Source organism: Aythya ferina (assembly GCF_964211825.1).
Source record: "Aythya ferina genome assembly, chromosome: 5".
NCBI lineage: Eukaryota > Metazoa > Chordata > Aves > Anseriformes > Anatidae > Aythya > Aythya ferina.
In genome coordinates this window covers 59,967,288-59,987,306 of record NC_140301.1, presented here as the reverse complement: position 1 = coordinate 59,987,306, position 20,019 = coordinate 59,967,288, and the positions used below count along the sequence as shown (strand labels likewise).

At 50.4% G+C, this 20,019-nt stretch overlaps 1 long non-coding RNA gene across 1 annotated transcript; it reads left to right on the top strand.

Moving 5' to 3' along the window:
* Nucleotides 1–8,095: 8,095 nt before the first annotated feature.
* On the top strand, nt 8,096–16,878 carry LOC311437539. The gene is made up of 2 exons (XR_014693539.1): nt 8,096–8,260; nt 14,948–16,878. It is a non-coding gene; the product is annotated as an uncharacterized lncRNA (long non-coding RNA).
* Nucleotides 16,879–20,019: the final 3,141 nt, after the last annotated feature.

Here is a 20,019-nt window from a genome sequence, read left to right as displayed (position 1 = left end):
ATTAAGATCTGGCCAAACCATCACCCCAGAGGAGAATGTGTCCTCATATTTCTGCAGGATGCTATTGAAACCAATGGCTGATGACACTGAAGCTTTCCCAGTGAGTTTGGTAAACTCTGGGTGAGAGCTAGACACATGATAGGGAGCAGGTTTTGTAGAGTCATTTCATAAAGCCCTTAGTAGGAACTTCACTGATGCTAGAACTTAGGAAGCTCCTTTTCCATGCACTCTCCTCATCTTGATTTCTACCCTTGCTCTCTGGATGGGAGAATAGGTTTTGGTGGGTGTCAGAGATAGTGGGAAAGTCTCATGCTAGGGAATGGTGAGTGGGTTTATTTTTGCCACAGCTAGGCCTTTCTCCAGAAAATGCTGTGATCCCTGTAGTACCTATTCACATGCATCGCCTGCTCCGAGTTAAGAGTTAAAAGCTGCAAGAGGTGTTTGGCCACCTCAAGGCAGATCACAGAAAACACAGATCTAAAAACAGGGTGAGCGATTGAATGGATAAAGTCACATAGATCTCTCCTAGCCACATCAATCACAGCCTGTGTTTGCCAAGCAGATTAAAACGACATGTACACAAAACACTGGTAGGGAATGGTGGAAAATTTGCTATTTCCAAACACCATGCTTCCTGGAAGCATGTGTGTTTCATGTAATAATTAATGGAAGCTGCTGTGCAAGTGTTATGACTCTGCATTGTTTAGATATTATTATGCAATAACATCGTTACAATAGCATTTTTATATATTAATATGCATTATTGAAATTACTACAATATTATTTCAATATTGTTTATGCAGGTTGAGGCTTCAACAAGCTGGCCATGGGAGCAGAGGAAGACAGAGACAACCCTGGCACGAAGGGGACTTGAATGTCTGAAGTCCCTTTTGATTTCCACCCTGCCGCCCCACCGCAGCCTTCCGAATTGTTGGCAGAATGAACTTGGGGCAGGATATAGCCCAGATGCTGGCAGCTGTGAGTTGACTGCAGCCATACAGATGAGTCTTACAGATATGACAGGACACGTCCTTGGTAGTGGTGCTGGCAGCGAACCCGTGGGCAGTATGCCACAGCTCGGTTACCCTATTGCACCACCCTGCCTGCTTTCAGGTTAAAGCTGTGGGGTTCAGCTGCTCTCCCAGCCCCTGAGCACAAATCTGAGGAGAGAGAATGGGTGTTACCCATAAATCCCCTTAAAATCACACTCCAAAACAGAGGAAACAGATGGGAGGAGGCACCTTTTTGAGACGAATCTAGGCAGAGACTATAAGAGGAAAAGTCACATCCAAGTTATTGTCAAAATAAACCAATAATAGATGTTTGTAATTTCTGAGATTTATGGCCATGAGAAGCTGTTGCACACTTCTGATGGCCTCTTCCTTGCACGCTGTGCTTCCTCGCCTGTCTCAGAGCTCTGTAAAGGCAGGGGAGGAATTAAACTGTGTCCTCCCTGGCAGACAGGCAGGAGGCTGAAGCATCCTGGAGACTCCCTGGGGAAAGAATGCTGGACCTGCAGCAGCACAGGTAATGTGTATTCAGGCCCTGGTCTGCAACGGGGGATTTGGCTTTCTCTGTAATGAGGGCCTTTAGCTCCACAGTATGTATTTTGTGGAGTTGCTCATCCTGTCATTAGTGGTGTCTTCTCCTTAGCAGTGGAACAAACTAAACACTTGGGCCTGGAGGATGTTTTTTTTGGCTCTGTCCCTAATAAATAATGTCCCTGTCATCTCTACTGCCTCCCCAGCTACAGGTTTGAGCTGGTCCTGCAGCACACGGTGCAAGTTGCTATTGCTCTGATGTGTCTCAATAATTGCAGCAGCTGATACAGAGGGCTGCTCTCTGCTGAGTGATACCAGAGCTGTTCAGTGGTGCCTGGTTGTAAGGACGTGTTGAGGCCAAGGAGAGGATCTAGAGGGCAAATCTAAACAGCAGGGTGGGTGCATGGATGTCGTACAGTCACTTCTCACAGGCACTTAAGTTACTTTTGGCAGTGGGGCTCAGCATCTGCTGCCATTCACAGTTGCTTCTGCTGGCACTGCTCAGTTCCATGTTCCCACTACCACAAATGAAATTTGTGGTAGTTTAGTTGGTCTCACGTCCATGCTGAGACACCAGGTGAGACAAAAGGCCTTTTGGGCACCCTGTGCTGTTAGCATTTAGCTAGTGAAAATCAGCCTGCCCCGCATATGAGCCAAGCTTTGACTGGAAGGCTCCAGAGATGCAAAGGCAGAAAGCTGAAACCTAAGCTGTGCTGCTTAGCAGCTCGTTGAGCTTGCCTGCCCTCTGTCGTCATTGTTCGTGCCAGTGTAAATCTGGTACACTTAAACAGGGAATTCAGGGTTTGCTGAACGCAAAGGCTAGGGAAGGGCTCTCACTTGTGCTGGCAGTTGGCAGACCCATGGAGGTGACAGAGCAAGTGGGGATTGCTCAGGTGTAGGGACATGTCTGCAAATCCCTCTATAAAAAAGCTAACCCCCAAACACCTCAATCTAATTCCTGGCTAGCCTAAGGTGGTACACCTCTGCTGGCTTCACAGGGTGGCTGCCAAGCTACACCAGCCCGGAATTTGCTGCTCTGATTGCCTCATGTTTCTCCATGTCTCAGAGGCACGAGTCTTTGTAGACTCATTGTTAATTCAGCTGTAGGTTGGATACAGACTATGCAGTATATTCCACTAAACACCAAGTGCAGGGTTGTGAGGTATTTAACTTTCAGTCAGACATAAATTATCTTTATTAAATCTGTGCTGTAGAAACACTAGTAGTTTTCTAACAAAATGTAATATTCATTCCCTAGACTCCACCCTCTAAATCAGGAGCTCTGGAGACCCGGTCCCAACTCTCCCGTTGCCTCTGTGCACAGAGGTTTTGGCTGAACAAACACACCACTCTTCTCCAAGGTGTCAAGATAGGAACACCCTCTTCATTTTGGCTAAATACTCACTGACAGACAGATCTTCAGCTCCCTCCTTGGCCCAAAACATCTGCGTGTGTTTGTTTTGTGACTTTGAAGAGAATGTAACAGGGCTTGTTTTATTAACAGCTGATGGACACTTCAAAGCAAAAATGTTGCTGAGAAATTAATCATTCTACACCTCCAAAGTGAGATTTATGGCTCCAAAACTAATACAGAAATGAACCAAAGGCTAAATGCATGAATCATTCTTTTAAAATAAAGTCAAGTCTTCAATGTGTGGAGTCTTCAGTATGTGTGCTGGTAAAATGAATTGGAAGGCCATCTGATTTTCTTCCTTTACGGTTGAAATAATGTTAAAGAAACACTTTGGTCCTTAGCTTCTTAGTGGCCTAGGGAAAGTGTTTCACTTCAGCAGAAGAGGTCGTGTCTGATAATACTTTCCCAGATTACCAAAATGGTTTTTGTTTCCCACTCTTCCTTTTTTTTGGGGGGGAGGTTGTCTAAAAATCCAAATGAACTTCCTTTGAGGAAGTGCTTACTTTCTGTATTTACCAGGGGAAAGAAGACCATTGTCTCAGGAATATGGGAATGTGAATGCAGGAACGGGGCATTAACATTTGCTGAGTTGGGTTACAAGTGGGATGGAGTTTCACCTAGGGGATTACATTCATAGACTCCATGTGGAAATTTTTTTCACAGTTCCTCCCAGTGCACAATTTTCCTGTAGGAGAATGTGGCCAGCTCCAGATGCAGCATCAAGGGTGCATTTTTAAAAAACTGTTGCTGCCACTTGGTGCTCCAGGAGCTGCCCCTGTCTACAGGACAGACTCTGCCTGCACCCGCAGCCTCCATGGCCACATGCTGGTGGCAAACAGAGCCTGTTTCACAGGTAGAGCTGTGGCTGGAGAGGCCCCCACAGGAACCCTCCTGAGTTTTATCAACCCATCTGCTTGCTGCTGGGCCTGGCTGAGCAGGGATGCTGATTTCCCAGTGCTGTGCCATGAAGTCTATGTTGTCCTCTGTCCCTTTCATCTCTTCTGGGTTATCATCATGGTGTCATAACTCTGTTTTTACTGATGAGTACGTTTTATTATGTCCTCAAACTATATAGTACCAAAATTCTCACTATGCAGAACAGCTTTGTCTTTGCTAAGTTATTTGTATACAAGACATGTTTTCCCCTAAGGGCTGGAAAGACTCAGCTTCTCATACTAAATCCTTGTCTAATGCACTAAAGTGTTTTTGAACATTTCACATTTCTGTTCTCCTTGGCTTTATTTTCAAAAGCACAAAATCTCTGACTAGAAATAAACGACAACTTCGCAGTGAAAGGGATACAGCATGTGGGCAAAAGAGTTACAGTGATATGAAAGGGAAATTCAAACGTCAACATGAAATCCATAGACACCTTTGAAAGGGCTTCCTGTTTTTCCAATCCTTAAGGGCCAGGCGGTTAGTTCATGCAGAGCTTGCTGAGAGCTTGCTTGCACGAGCAGGGCGGCTTGTGGCAGGGATGACATGTCTGCAAGCTGAGAGCAGGCTTCTTGCTTCAAATCACATGCCAGAAACACACAAGAGCTTCAAACACATGCCAGCTTCCAGAAGATGGGGCTGCCCTTCTTCTCAGCATCCCGCTGCCTGCGTCAGTGGATGTTTGCAGTGCAGAGGACTTGGGTACAGCCCTCATTTTTCACGTGATAGTCCTTCCCTGGGCTGCAGAGCGGCGTGCTGTGTTTGCATGTGTTGCTGCTTTGGAGCTGGGCTGAGCAAAGATGGTGGTGTCAGCCCAAAGAGAGATTAAGTGATTGTTGAGGAATTTCTTTATCTCCGTTCTGTGTAAATACAGATTAGAGAAAAAACATTTTTCTTACAGCTGCAAGTTGCTTCTGCAAACGTGAGGGAACACAGTGCTGGGCGATATTACACAGTCAGCTCTGTGTGTTTCTGCCAAGCAGGAGGTGGACTCCTAGTAGCACCCAGGCAAATGAGAGCAGCGTGTCCTGCTGTGCTTGCAGCCATCTCCTCCATCGGCAATGCTTCGTGGGCCAGCTAGGTACAGCACCCGTGTGTCTGGGTTTGTGTTGGTCCCAGCTGGGCTTCAACCCAGCAATGATAATCTCCTCGCAGGGCAGGATTTGTCCCCTAGATGAAGGTCTCTGCAAGTTGGGCGGCTGGGGGATGTCTCTGGTATATAGAACCATGGAACCTTTTGGATTGGAAGGGACCTTAAAGATCATCTAATTCCAACCCCCCTGTCCTGGACAGGGACACTTTCCACTCAATCAGGTTGCTCAAAGCCCCATCCAACCTGTCCTTAAACACTTGCAGGGATGGGGCATCCACAGCTTCTCTGGGTAACCTGTTCAGGTGATTCACCACCCTCAGAGCAAAGAATTTCTTCCTAATATCTAACCTAAATCTACCCCTTTCTTTTTGTTTAGAGTCCCCTGGTATTTTACCAAGCAGATCCCTGAAGAGGCCAAAGTCTGCTCTCCCAAAGTCCACGTGAGCAAGCTTGTTGTGCTCCCTCGTCACTGCCCTCAGGATCCTAAATTGCACCATTTCATGGTCACTGCAGCCAAGGCTGCCCTTGAGTTTCATGTTCCCCACCAGCCCCTCCTTGTTGGTGAGGAGGTTCGGCATAGCACCTCTCCTTGTTGGCTCTTTTATCATTTGAAAAACAAAGTTACCATCAATGTATTCCAGGAATGTCCTGGATTGCCTATGCCCTGTCCCTCCAACAGATATCAGGGGTGGTTGAAGCCCCCAGTGAGGACCAGAGCTTATGAATATGAGGATGCTTTGATCTATCTATAGAAGGCCTCATCTCCTTGGTCTTCCTAAATTCTCTGAGTCTTCTGCAGCTCAGAAAACCCCTCTGTATGTGATCCCCATCTCCATTGCAGAATGCACCCACAAGTCAAGGGAAGGGATTGTCCCGCTCTTCTCTCTGCTGGTGTGGCCTCACTTCCAGCAATGTGTGCAGTTTGTGGCACCACAGTATAAGAAGGACATAAAACTGTTAGAGAGTGTCCAAAGGAGGGCTACAAAGATGGGGAAGGGTCTGGAGGACAAGACGTATGAGGAGCAGCTGAGGTCCCTTGGTGTGTTCAGCCCAGAGCAGAGCAGGCTGAGGGGAGGCCTCATGGCGGCCTGCAGCTCCCTCACGAGGGGAGCGGAGGGGCAGGCGCTGAGCTCTGCTCTCTGGGGACAGCGACAGGACCCGAGGGGATGGCATGGAGCTGGGACAGGAGAGGGTCAGGCTGGGGGTTAGGGAAAGGTTCTGCACCCAGAGGTGGTTGGGCACTGGGACAGGCTGCCCAGGGCAGTGATCATGGCATCAGGCCTGCCAGAGTTCAAGAAGTGTTTGAACATCACTCTCAGACACATGGTTTTATTTTTGGGTGGTCCTGTGTGGAGCCAGGAGTTGGACTTGATGATCCCTGTGGGACCCTTCCAACTAAGGATATTCTGTGATTCTATGATGCCACATATGAAGTGATGGCTCTGATTACGTGATAAATTGCCTTTATTTGAGAGATGGCCAATTCTGTGCACCAGGCCTTGAATTCTGACCAGAAGAGGTGAGCTGTGCGTGATACAGGAGTGTATACACTGAAACTTCCTATTTTCCAATAGCTGCCTTCTTCCTCACAAGCAGGCCTTGAGAAGCATACAGTGCTGAGTGAAAATAAAATAGTATTCATCTCTGGTAATGCAAAACTACTGCAACTCCAGAGGAGAGAAGAGTAACATTTTCCAAGGGCTGAGGTGCAGGCATTGGACAGAGCAGGTCCTGTTACGTGTTTGGATGGCACCCAGCCCACGTCCCATCACTGTTTACTCTGTAAATATTGATTTCCCAATGGGAACAACTGTTGTACAGTACAGCCAGAGTTAAAGAACTGCTCTGACAAAAACTGCACGCGCGCCTCACTTCTGCAGCATTCCTGAGACAAGGCTGTATTTTTATCATCTGCAAAACCAGCTGCATCTGCTGTGCCGAGCTATAACTGGAATCCTGACTCCCTCATTACGACCTCTGTCAGAGGAGTGAGCCAGCTTCCATGGGGTATAATTTAAGCTCTACCCAGTGCTATGGCTTTCCCGACAAAAAGATAACACCCTGGTGCATGGGGCTGGATGATAGACTAGCCCAGCTCTGCTGCTGCAAGATGACCTGTCGCATGCATACCTTAATCTTTCCTAAAAGTCACTCCAGACCTTGGGCATCCAGTTTACTGCAACAGATGAACCCTGTTAAAAAGCCTCTTCCTGCACACAGGCTGTCCTACCCTTGACTACGTGAATCATATGCTTCTTTTGCAGCATGTTTCTTTTAGGAAGATCATTTCCACACCCTCTGACTTCAGAGGAAAAGAGCTGAAAACAGGGAAATAACAGCAATGCCAGGCTTCGCTGGTCCAGTGGAGACTGCTAGCAAGAGAAAGGTTGCTCAGTTTCACTGCATCTGTTAACGGGATTCAATTAAGCTGCCAGAGATGATAAGCATTTAAAGGGACATCAACCATCACTCCTTGCTACCCATCAAAACCTTTGTAATCTCAGTGGTCATAAATAACTGTGGTTGTATTTGGGAAGCATTATGCACTGTATGTCCTCCCTTGGGGGCACCGCTGTTCCTGGTAGACCAAGGTAACTGTCCTGATTGTTGGCACACATGAAAAGAGCGTTTGGGTGCATATCCATTATGTCTGTTTTCATTGAATTAAATAATAATAATAATAATAATAATAATAATAATAATAATAATAATAATAAAGGTTCCTTCTAAAACAGATTGAAGATTGCAAGCAGCAGGTTGGTTAAAAATCAAATTTTCCATTCCCAGGGAAAAAAAAAATCAGATTGTTTAAAAACTTGGTCTGAAACCAAATCTGATCAAAAATGAAAGTGTTCATATTTATCAAGGAACTGTATTTGTCACAGAAGTTCTGGTGAAAAAAAGAAAAATGTTTTATTGTTGTGTTAAGATAAGGAATGAGGACATGTCAGCAGAACTGGCACCGTCCCATGGGATGTATCTGTTTGCAGTAGCAGGCATTTCCCTCACAGCTGCCTTTCAGCAGAAAGTCCTTGACCAGCTGTAGGAGAAAGCGAGCTCCAGCCAATGCCCTGTACGATCATTCAAGCGATTTCCCCCAGGGCACTGCAGGATTAAAGAGAAGAGGTGAATGATGCGTAGAGGTGGACAGACACAAAGATGCAGAAGAGGCTGCTCTCCACGAGGAGACGGCCTCACCATGGTCTTTGCAGCCACCACTGCAGAGAGCATCACCGTGGGCAGGTCTCAGAGAGGATGATGAGATGCCAGCGGGAGGTATGAGGGGCAGCACTGGAGAAAACATGAAGGTGGGGAGATGAAAGAGAGGGAGATGAAGAGTTGGGTGAAGCAGTGGGGTGGGAAAGACAGTCTCTTTGTGCAGGGTCTGAAAAGATGGGGTGGTGCTGAGGAATGCACAGGCCCAGATGGGGCTTTGCTACATGGCTGGATCAGCAAAGACATGCTGCGAGAAGGGAAGCAGGCTCCTTGGGCAGATCTGGGGAAGTCTCTCCAAGGGCTAGCTGGTGTGGTGAGCCTCTGATCTCCTCAACGTCCTCATGGTAGGGTTGTGCACCTCCTCTCGAATTTCTCAAATTGCCAGACAATTTCCAAACCTCTGTCTGGGGAGGCCAAGCTATGACCCACTTGCAGGTGCTTTCTTTTCCTTCCAATTGCAAATTGCTTCCTGAAATCAGGCTCCTTTGCTGCATATTGGCCAGCCAAAATAGTCACCCTGAGCTGATAGAGGCTCTGGAAAACGTAGGTTCACGCTTGGCTCTTTCAGCACCCTCCAGCAGGCGAGGGAGGTGTTTTGTTCCTTGTGCTTCATTTCACCACGTTTGATATTGACCTTTTCTTTCCCTAATGAGGAGGGATTTGAGGAGGCAAAGGGACTAGGAAGGAGGTTTGTTCCTCAAGCCTGCTTTGTGAGTCAAGCAGAAAGACTCAAGGCTTGGCAGGGTGATGGCTATTTGCTCCTTTGTCCCATTCAAGTGGCCAGTTTGGGAAACGTGGTGCTGCTCGTCCTCACTGACAGCTGAGCACTGAGAAACCGAGGGACCAACACACCCACCGGGTCCTCTCGGGGGACAGTTTTTCCATCGGTTGAATCCAGAAGTGCAGAACTGGGAGGGTTTTGCTGCTTGCTGTGCTGCAGGAAGGAGATTTGTTGTGTGTTCCTGCATCTGTAGCCAGAGGGTTGCATTGTAGGCTTCCACTTTTGCAGAAGGGGCTATTTCTGCTGCTGTGTGTGCAGGGAAAAGAGCCCAGATGTGTTCTGAAAGCACAAAACCCCAGTGAAGGGAGCCAGTGTGTGTTCTTTGTATATATATATATATAAAATCTTGTAATTTGTGGAAGCTTAATTTACAATTTGTCAAGTCTGAGATTAACAGCGCTGTGTGTCCAGGAGTCTCAAACAGCAGTAAAGGATACCCCCGGCTTAATTTAGTACCAATAAAATAAAATAAAATAAAAATCTCCATTCTCCGGCCCACACAAGTACAGCCTAAAGAGCAATTCCCAGAGAGGAAGACGGGAAAGCCAGGGCACGCACCCAGTCCTGAGCCAGCGATTTCCAACCAGTCTCACCAGTTGTGCGTGCAGCAGCCGGAGCCCTGCGAGTGCAGGATCAGGGCTTTGCCCAGCCCCTGGCAGCTGCCGGCAGCCAGCGGCTCCGGGGCGTGCGCAGCCTCCGCGCATCCTCTTGCAGCCCTGCTGCTGCTGGGAGGGATGAGTCAGGCTTAATGAAGGAGCACACCTTCGTCTGGTGCAAGCCAGCTCTGTGTCATCTCGGTTTTACCACCACCGGTGATGCAGCCCGCCTCGAGGCCTCCCCGGTAATCTCCTTCTCCTATTTTGTAAACAGAAAATAAAAATAATTCGCTTGCAAGTCGCCAGCGGGTTGCCAACCTCCAGCTGCGACTTTGATGACTAACGCAGCCTGCCGTACCCCAGCCGTGCCAAAGTTCTCGTTTGGATAATTTTACATCTTCCTACGGGTTCTCCTTGAGGAAGATGAAGAGAAGGTGGTTTTTTGGAGGGAGATGAGGTTCGTCTGGGGTTTGTTTTGAAACTACTTAGTCAACAGGGTGTAAAGGGTGTGCAAATCGTGTTAGGCGTCACTGCTGCACACCTGTCCGAAACCAGAAGTGGAAAGGGCTGGGCTAGAAACGGGCTCATTTGTTGTGGAGAGACAATTTTTTGCAAAGCTGGAGGCCTGGTTTAGAAAATCACTGAATTCAGTTCCACGCACACAAAGCAACACCTTTGCATTAAATATTTTTAAAATCTAAGTCGACTGCAGCCTGTTTTCAGCCAGAAGTCTCATGTGGGAGCGTTCATATCAGAAGCAGCAGAAAAGAAAAGCGGAATGCAGAGCTGCATTTCTCATGTCCCTCAGATTCTTTGTTTCTCTTCCAAGCTGATTTACTGTGGATTTATTCAAACAAAAACGTCCAGTTCTTTAGGAGGAACAGATACGTCAGCCAAAATGATCCATCTATTTTCAGCTTTATTTCAGAGCAGCTTTCAGTGGGCGCCGGTAAGCAGATCCTGGTTGAAGTTAAACGCAGCAAACCCACCCTGTGAGCTCGGGGTGCTGCTCACCTTGCTCTGCTCCAGCCCACAGAAAGAGTATCTGTAATATTCAGGAAATTATGCCCTTCTCCTTGGCTGGGCTCATCCCGAGATCAAGCTGTAAAGGTACATCCTACCGTGCAGAGCTTGTCTCTTGGCAGAAAGAGAGAGAGGAGACAGAAACAGCCCAGAGCCCACAGACAAAGGGAACACCAGGAGCCATTCTGCAGGCAGAGGCTGCTCTGCTCTTGGCCACGTTCACATGGATAAAGGAGACCAAGTCAGAGCCTGCAAAGCTGCGCAGTGATAAGAGAAAAATATTATAATGCTGTCCTGCAGGCTGGGCTGGGCCATGATTATATGGCAGTTTGTCCAGCACGGTTCCCCAGGGCCAAGATGCAGTTAGTAACCCTTCACTTAGACTCCTGGCTTCTCTGCAGAGCCACAAGAGCAGCTGATAACACCCTGGCAGCCCCAGCCGTGGGCAGTTTTGTGCGGCACAGCGGTGAGCCGAGCATCTAGTTGGGCTGCTTGTCCTTTGGGAGGAGGCCAGGCCAGCAGCGCAGCACGGCGAGGGATGATGGCAATGTCCCTGCTCTGGTGTGGATCCACATTTTGGTCCTGGGCAAGTCAGCCAGCTGCTGCCTCAGTCCCAGGAGGCATCAGGAGGATTTTTGCTGCCAGGACGTCAGCGCCCAAGGGAGGCGAGTCCCGATGGCAAAGCTGGAGCAAAGCTGGCGGTGGTGGCCAGCTCTTGGGTGGCAGAGTCCAGGTGAGATATGAGTAGATGGCCCCCAGGGAAGGAAAGGATTGAGATGCCCCTCCTGTGGTCACCAGGAGGTGCAGGCATGTGTTTAATACCAGCCAGCTCGTCCCTTCTTGGCTCACTAGAGCTTCACTTAGGGGCAGTGCTGGGTGCTACACTGCTGGCAGCTCCTGAAAGCTGGAGCAGGGCTGTCAAAGGAGAAGGGCAGCAGTCCAGTAAATATTATCCAGAGCCTGCTTCCAGACATCTCTGGATTTAGAGTACAGGCAGCAAGCAAAGGCAAACAGGCACGTTCTCTGATGTACCCCATCGCTGCTCTCCTAGGCCAGCAGGCAGGAGGGCTGCAGCAGCACGGGGCTGGCAGGATGCCCCTGGGCTGGGCTGGGAACGCAGCGATGCATCGCCAGATCCACAGGTTCTCCTCTGGGGCGTTTCCACGCAGTCACGGATTGCCCCACTCCTGACGCAGGACGGCTCCTCACGGCACCGCCGGATTGCTCTCACCGCCCCCGGAGCCGAGTGTTTGCACCAGACCCCAGGGACGAGGCTGTGCGATGAGAGGCTTGGGAGATGGATGGTGTTAAACGTCTCTGAAAGCAGTCCTGGATGCGGGGACGATTTCTGAGCACGTCCAAAGGAGCCTCCAGCCTCTGCTTCCCATCAGCAGAGTCGCTCAGGGCACCCGAGTTTCAGACAGATGGACGGTAGCCCAATAACAACAGCAGCTTTTACCAGCAGCCTCCAGTCCAAGCCTTTCCATGAGGGACTGGTTTGAACAGTGAAGGAACACACATCAAAGGTAGCCCACAGGCCTACCAGGGCTGTTGGGGTGTTGCAGGCCTGTCGCAGGTGCTCTCTCGTGGAGTGGGAACCCCTCTGTGTGATGTTCTCAGAAGAAAACCATGGCTGGGTGATTTCACCAGAAATAACCCTCGACAGCCTTCACCAAAGCTGACTCAAACCAGCCCTCGTGCCTAGCCCGGCTCGCTGGGCTGCCATGGGTTCGCTGTGCCCCTTGTGCTGTTGTGAGCCAGGGCTCCGTGCCTCTGCAGATGAGCAAGACCACAGTCAGGAACCCATGCCATTACCATTAAGTGAGTAATTGGTGGACTCTAATTTCTTTTCCAGGCCTTCTTTCAGGAGCTGGACCAACACAAGAGGGTTGCTGCCAGCTGGGGTGGACGGTGGAGGCAGTAGGGGTACAGAAGCACAACAGCCCCTTCCCTGTCCTAAAGCTCTAGGACCCCCTTCTGTCCCTATTAGCACCTGGTGGGGCGTCCATAACACGTGCAGCTTCCTACAGATGGAGAAAGATCCTTGGTGAGAGCATGTTTGGCCTGGGGTTGTTCCTACACAGGAGATATCTTGGCTTTGCCAGAGTAAAAGCGGTGTGTGTTGTCCACTGAACCAATATCACTGTCCCAGCGGAAGCTTTGAGTGTTCTGGCCTGAGCGTAAATAAATAATGTAGAAAGAATAATAGTGAGCTAATAACGCTATTATCTGGGAAGATTGCAGCCTAATCTCCAGCACAATGAAGATAATGAGTGTTGAATCATGCCCGGAGCATCCCGACTAAGCGGCACTGATTTTGATAAAGGATAGGAGCGGATTTTTGGTGGCAGCCCGTTGCTTGCCTATAGGTTTCTGGGGTGCACTGTGCCGTCCCTAAGCTGTGGGTCACCACTGCTGGTGGCAGAAGTGGCTCAGCCTCGTGCTCCCATCACCTTCACCTTGGGCTGGCCGGGATCCATCCAGCTGGGCTCGTGATGGGGATGTGGATGGGGATGCTGAACCATTCCAGCCCTGGTCCTAAGTGACAAGCTGCGAGGTGGCAATGGCTGTGTGTCACCAAAGGGACCAAATTGGGCAGCGCTGCCAGCTTGTGCCATTGCTGGCATGAGCTGCAGCAACCCCTGTGAGCAGCCAGCGATCCCAAAATCAAACCAAACAGCCCTGGACATGTTGAGGACACACAAAGGAGCTGACAGCCTCTGAATCTGGCCTCTCATCGGCGAATTGTAACTTGGAAGCTTTACTCGGACTCCTAAGGAAAGCAGCTGCACAAAAATCCCTGTGACCTACTTAAATTGGGATTTCGGTAAGGAGAAAAGCGCTTGGCTCCTGCTGGAGGTGCAGCACCTAACTCCCCTACATCCCTTTCAGAAATCCCAGCCTTGGACTGGAGAGCACTGCAGAAGGGCAGGGTTTGTATAATCTGAAGAAAACTTTTTAAAAATCAGGGAAAAAAAAAAATCAGCAGCAATTTAAAAGTGATAAAAACCGACCTCGTGGAGAAGGGGATGGATTGGGGGACACGCGTGTGAGGGACGGGAGTAGGGAGCGGGTGCTCTGCTTGGCAAGCTTTTGGTGTTGTGCTTGCAGGGTCACCCGGTTTGGGGTGAGCTGCTCCGTGTGGGCAGGGTGTGTGCACACATGGACCTGGGCAGTGGTGGGGAAAAATATTTGCAGCTGTCAGACAGCCCGAGCTCACTGCGGTACCCAGAAGGGCTCTATCGCCAAATCCCTATCTACACAGCAATAAAAAGCAGGGAGGGGGGGGAGATAACCCCATGGTGGGATTCTTGCAAGCTCGTAAATCCCGGCAAGCCCCAGCCTTGGACTGCTGGAAGAGCCAGGGGCTGCTCCACCAGCCTCAGCATCGCCGGGAGGAGAACGGGGCCGAGCTGCCGGCACGGGGAGGCTTTTTCCTAGCAGCAGGGAATCTGCTGCAGCCCAAGTTTTTTTTTTTTTTTTTCTTTTTTTTGGAGGGGTGGAATGATTTAAGCACCTCTCCCGCATCCTGCTGATCTTCCCGGGGGAAGGAGGTCAGGGAGAGGGGGGGAGCCCGATAGCCGAGCCTCCTCGGGGTGCTCATTGTGGCGTATTCGCAGAATCAAAGGTTTCCCCTTGGAGCGGTGCCAGCCGGCTTTGGGAAGAAGAATGGGGCTGATACAAAGGGTTTTTTTTTGTTGTTTTTTTTTTTTTTTTTTTTTTTAAAAAGCCCATTAAGTCGCCTCAGGGCTGAGCTCATGTTCCCACCGCCTCGGCGGGTCGGTGCCGGGGGGAGCGAGGTTTCGTTCCCATCGTCTCGGCCCAAGTGGGAAAGTTCCTGTTCCCCCTGCCTCGCCTCCCCGCGCCGGCACGGGGAGGGAAACAGCCCCGGAGGGAGCTGGGGGGCCACTGCCACCTTCCTCCAGCATCTTAAACACCCAGCTGGCTGTGGGGAGGCTTGAGACAGGAGTGTGGGGAAGCCACGATTCCCCAGCCATGGGATACAGGCTCCTGAAACCCGTGGCCTTTGCTCATCATTTGTGTTGTCCATCATACATGAGCCAGGAATCCAGGAGGGGTAATAAAGCTCCCAAGACCTGATGTGTTCTCTGGAGGGGCTGAGGTGCGTCAGGGGTGGTGGAAAAGGCAGAGCTACGTGTGGCTAACCTCCTCTAGGGACAGCAGCTCGGAGGATGCTGTGTCCCCTTGGGGCAGCCCCCTCTGTCCAAGCCCCGTGGGGTGTCTCCATCCCATCCCAGCGTCCCCGTCCCACTCCTCGCACGTCCCTTTGGCTCCCCTTTGTCCCAAAACAGCCTGATAGTCCCGTCAGCACTTCTCTCCCTACAGGCTTCTGGAGGCAACGACCAGCCCTAGGAGTCAGCTCTTACTCACGCCGCCTCCGTGGAAAATATAAGAACGGGGTTGGTAATCTGGCTGTGACTAAGGAGGGGAACGTCCCCGCTGCTGTCGGTGTGGCCAGGATTTCCCTCCGCCAGCTCTGCGATGCTGGGGATAACGGCCCACCAGCAGCTGTGCCTGGCCTGGGAAGATGATCTCGGTGCTGCTGTGACCCCACAAGATCCCAAGGGATGGGCTGGAGGGGTTGCAGCGATCCCACCATGCAGGGCACCAGCACAGGGCTCTCTTGACAGGACTTCACCAGGACCCATTGCTCTGCTGCCTGCAGCGTCGCTCTGCAAGTATCCTGCAGGTCTGTCCCGAATCCTGCTCATTAGAAAGAAATCCACCCCCAGGAGCTGCGAAAGCCCCAGCAATGCTGTGAAAGATACCGGGGGCACTCGGGGCCAGCTGCACGGCCCTCACGGAGCAGGGAAACGTTCCTGCCGGTGCCGGTCGCTGAGTCTTCACATTCCAGCCCCGTGCTCGGAGGAACAAAACCTCTTAGCTCTGCACTTACTGGAGACAAGCTCGAAGTCGTCTGGAGTCAGGCGTTGTAAAAATTTAATGATGCGGGACAAATCGGGGTGACCAAAATAGCCGTCGGGACAGAGACTGCCTTGTGATGTAGCGCGCCCGGCCAGGTCTCGGGGTGTCTGGCTGCCGTCCCCAGGTGACCACAGGCTGCGGGGGTCACGCTGCCTGAGTCACTGAGGACAAATTACCGAGAATTGGCTTAGCCAGGCAAGTCCTCGTTTTGCAAAAGGAATGTAGGTACTTAGAAGGCTGACTCCTACCAAAATCAGGAGGATTGAGGTATTTCCAGCGCGGCTAGGCCCTTTGTGAGGGCTCCCAGTTCCCATCGGGTAAGCGATGTCCTCATTTACCTCGCCGGCAGTCACGAGCTGGATCTGTCATCCACTGCCCCAAGCGTCTGGCCAGACCACTCTCACCTCCCCACTTGCACTTCTTGCCCTAATCTGAGGCTTTAAATGCTCTGGCTTCCCACTAGCCCCTCTGCAAAGGCAACACATTCAGCCCTTGCTAAATGTGAGCAAATCAAGAAGCCATGAAGCCAAGAAGCCATGTAGGCTTGCCCTCTTCCCTGGCTGCTATAAATGCCCCTGGGTATAAGGAAGGTAACAGGACACTAAACTTTGCTCTGGGAAGGATTTGCCCCATGTGCCTTGAAACAGGGATTTTTTTTTTTTTAATCTGGCACCTTTCCTGGCATTTCAGTGCAAGAAAAGTAACTTCCAAAGGTGGGACTTGTGGCCGGCAGGTGGGACCCCCTCACCCACCATAAAGCACGTATATGTAAGTGATTAAATGTCATCGACGTGCAGGGGAATTTGCTTACAAGCAAATTACAAATTCTTCACAAGCTTAAGGACTTTGCAGAATCAGGACCTAAATCCAGCAAGTCTCTGCTGGCACTTCCAGCCAACAGGCTCGGCGGAGCCCTGCCTTGGGAATGCGTTTATTTTCCTTTTCGAGGCTGCAAAACATCACACCGAAGCTTTGCCTCCCCTGCCAGCTGCTGGGAGCTGCTGTGAACCCTGGGGCGAGATCGGGCTCGGCGCTGCTGGAGATAAGGCTGGCTCTGGGTGCGGTTTGTTTTCAAGCAGAACCTCCCTGCTCAGATACCAAGCCACAAAAGGGCCTCTATGTGCTCTAAAAGCCCCGTATTAAAGAGAGCCAAAGCACAGCGCTGTCTCCTACCTCTCAGCTAAAACCAGCCCTGATTGCTGCCGATGGAAACCTTCCCGTAAGCTCCGGCAGAGCAGGATGACGGCAGCAGCACAGAGTGGTTTTGCTCATTTGGCGCTGGTCTTCTGCTGCCGAGACCAAAACAGTGATGAAATAAAAGCTACAGCCCATTTTTCTGCTGAGCAGCTCATCCATACAACACACACACACACAAAAAAATAACATTGAGAAGAGATGTGTTTTTTTCCCCTCCAAAATCAATTTTGTTTAATTTCTGTGATGGGATGGGTTCCCTATTCCATTACTGCCCTCTGGACCAAGGGGGTCCCTTCAAGTTCCACTGGAGCAGACACACAAAAGCTCTCCCCCAGGGACAACACGGGATCGATCTCACATGGATGGAGCTCAGAGAACATTGACAGGTCCAGCGAGCAGCTAATCTGAACAATGCCAAGTATATTCTTACGTATCTGGGGGGTTGGACCTGATGATCTCTTGAGGTCCCTTCCAACCCCTACAATTCTGTGATTCTGTGATATTTAGGACAAGAAACTCTTTTTCTTTCCCTCAGCTCAGAGAAAGGCCTGGTTCAGCTTTCCATCCAACAGACAAACCTCCTGTTACAGGATTATCCTCCAGGCAGGCTGGGTGCCCACGCTGTCCCCTTCCAAGGGCTGGGTGCTTGTCCCTATCCCGGGCTGACTGCTGCATGTGTCCTACACAGCCAGCGAGGCTCTGGGCAGCTGGTTACTGGGCTTTCCTGCCTGAATATGGGAGCTTAATTTAATAGGCAGCTGTTGGAAAAACAAGCAGGAAAGCGACACAATGGGGCTTGATAAGCAGCCTCCAAACAAGCTCCGAGGAGGCAATTACAAGAAAATGGCTGCACCGCTGCCACGAGGAAGACGCCCCTCCAGGTGCCAGCCGCTCTGCAGCTGCTTGCCCAAGGCTGGCAGCCTCCAGATCAAACCATCGCTGCCTGGAGGACGTGTCTCCATGAGAAAAGTTGGAAGGGGAGGCCTGGGAGGGCATTTCGTGGAGGAAAAGTGAAAGTAGGACCATAAGACAGCCGTGCTGGGTCGGACACGGGGACCATCCCACCCAGCATCCTCTCCAAAGGGCATGAGAAGTGTACAGGGACATTTTCCAGTAAAATCTCCAAGGCTGCAGTAGACTGAAGCTCCAGGACTTCCTGAGCCCAAGGCTTGTTTAGAAGCGTTGTATTGAATAATCCTGTTACCTAGATGCCCCCCATCTTTGGTCTTCTGGTGAGAAAAGAGAAAGGAACCGCTCATCATATTCAAGACGAGAGCAAACTAAGAATCTGTACAGTTGTTTTTCCTCTTTTCTCATTAAATCCTACCTGTTTGCTTTCATGATTGCTGCTGAGCAATAAGTTTGATGCTTTCATCAAATTTCCTGCTAAAACTAACCCCAGGATCCCATTGTCACAGGGTGAGGGTCACTCAGAGACCATCACTGTGTGCATGAGGGTAGGAGTGCTTCTTCTGCAGCTCATCACTTAGATTTATCCCCACATCTGTCATCTTCTCACTGAGCATCCCAAGATCCTTCTAGGGTTTTCCTGTGTCATGAGCTCCCAACCTGCCCACATCACGGTTGGAGATGCAGCACAGGCCCCTGCACAGCTCCCCTGGGCATCCCTCCACCGCAGGGACCAACCATCCCTGGCTGTCCCTTGTGGTTTCTGTCTGTAAACAGCTTAATTTTTCATGGCTCCATACCGTCCTCAAGAGCCCTTAGAAAATCCATATCTATTATATCCATTAGATCTCTGTTGTCCTCCAAACCTTTGCCTGCTTCCAAGGACCGTGATAGATTCCGTGAGTCATCATTTCTGTCTCCAAAAGCTGAGCTGGCTTTTCCCCAGCATATTTAGAGATGCGTTTGTCCACGCACCCCACCAGCTTCACAGCACTGCCATTGGACATGCTGCTCCTCAGAGCCTGCCCCCGACACCAAAAAAGCCCCCATAATTGCCAATTCCCTCTGCTCCTACACCAAGGTACCGTTATGAAAGCACCTGCACACTGCATGTTGCTGTTTGCATGGGGGTCTCTGTCCAAAACCAAGCTGGTGGTGGCAATTTGCAACGATTCCTTTTGCCAGCGTGTGCTGTGAGCCCTTCTGCTGACCTTTCAGCCTGCCGTGCAGCCTCCGATGCATCCCTCCACAAAGAAGTGCCCTATTACCAGGAACCCACCCAGACCTCACCAAGATCCACGTGTGCCAACCACTGCATTACAAAGCATTAGGACGGAATGGCCACGCTGCTGCTTCTGCTGTGGGCTGGCACAGACACGTGTCCTGGGCACCTCGGGCTGTCTGCTTTTTGTGGGGAGTTCTAGCTCTTTGGAAAGACACGCATGGTGATGCAAAGGTATTGATGGTTTCAGAAGGAATTATTTCTGGTTTCAGGGTCTGACCAGTCACACTTTCCCTGCAGAAAGATCCATCCCTTGGGACAGCAGCTCAAGGGCTAGGATTTGTTTGCCCCAGGCTAGGCTGTGGAGAGAGATTTAAACCACTCAGAGGTGAGGCCAGCCTTGTAGCAGTGACAGGGAATAGGGCCGACTTTGAAGTTCTCCACCAGTAAAGTGAAACAGTATTTTTTCCTGGCATTTCACATTTACCTGTGGAGCTCATTGCTACAAGAGACAAGAAGTTAGGAAAAGGGCCGGGCACAGTGAGTAGAAAATCCGCTTTATGGAAGTGTGTTTTGTTGAGATAAATGTACCTTCTTGCTTTAAAACCAAAAAGGCCTAGCTGACATCCTAAAAAATGTCTGTAATGGGTTTATCATTCCCAACATGCTTTTTCCTCCAGGGAGGGTACAGACAACTTGTTTGGGAATAAGGGATCATAAACATGAACCAGTGCGGCGTCTTGGACTGAAACTGTATGGGATGGGTTGAAACTCTGGGTCTGATCCTGGTTTATTTTGCAGATAAAGTCCTGTGATGGTGCCTGGATGGGCCGGGAAAGCTGCTGTCAGGGCTGTAAGAGGCTGACCTGTGTAGCACTTGGCAGACCCCGTGCACACACTGGTTCCTGTCTCTCCCTCATGCAGATGGCCACCTAGGAGTCCGTCTGGCTGCAGCTGCAGAGAGCCCACCCCATGCAGTCGCTCTCATGTTACTCTTCGTCCCGCACTTCAGTGTCAGCTCCCCTAAGGATGCTCTTCCTTTACGTTCCCATCGTTGGCCCTTCTGCTGTCTTAGTAATTATTTGTGCTTGGCCCATATGAGCAATCCCTCTAAGTCCCTCCTAGCTCGTCAGAGCTTCCCACA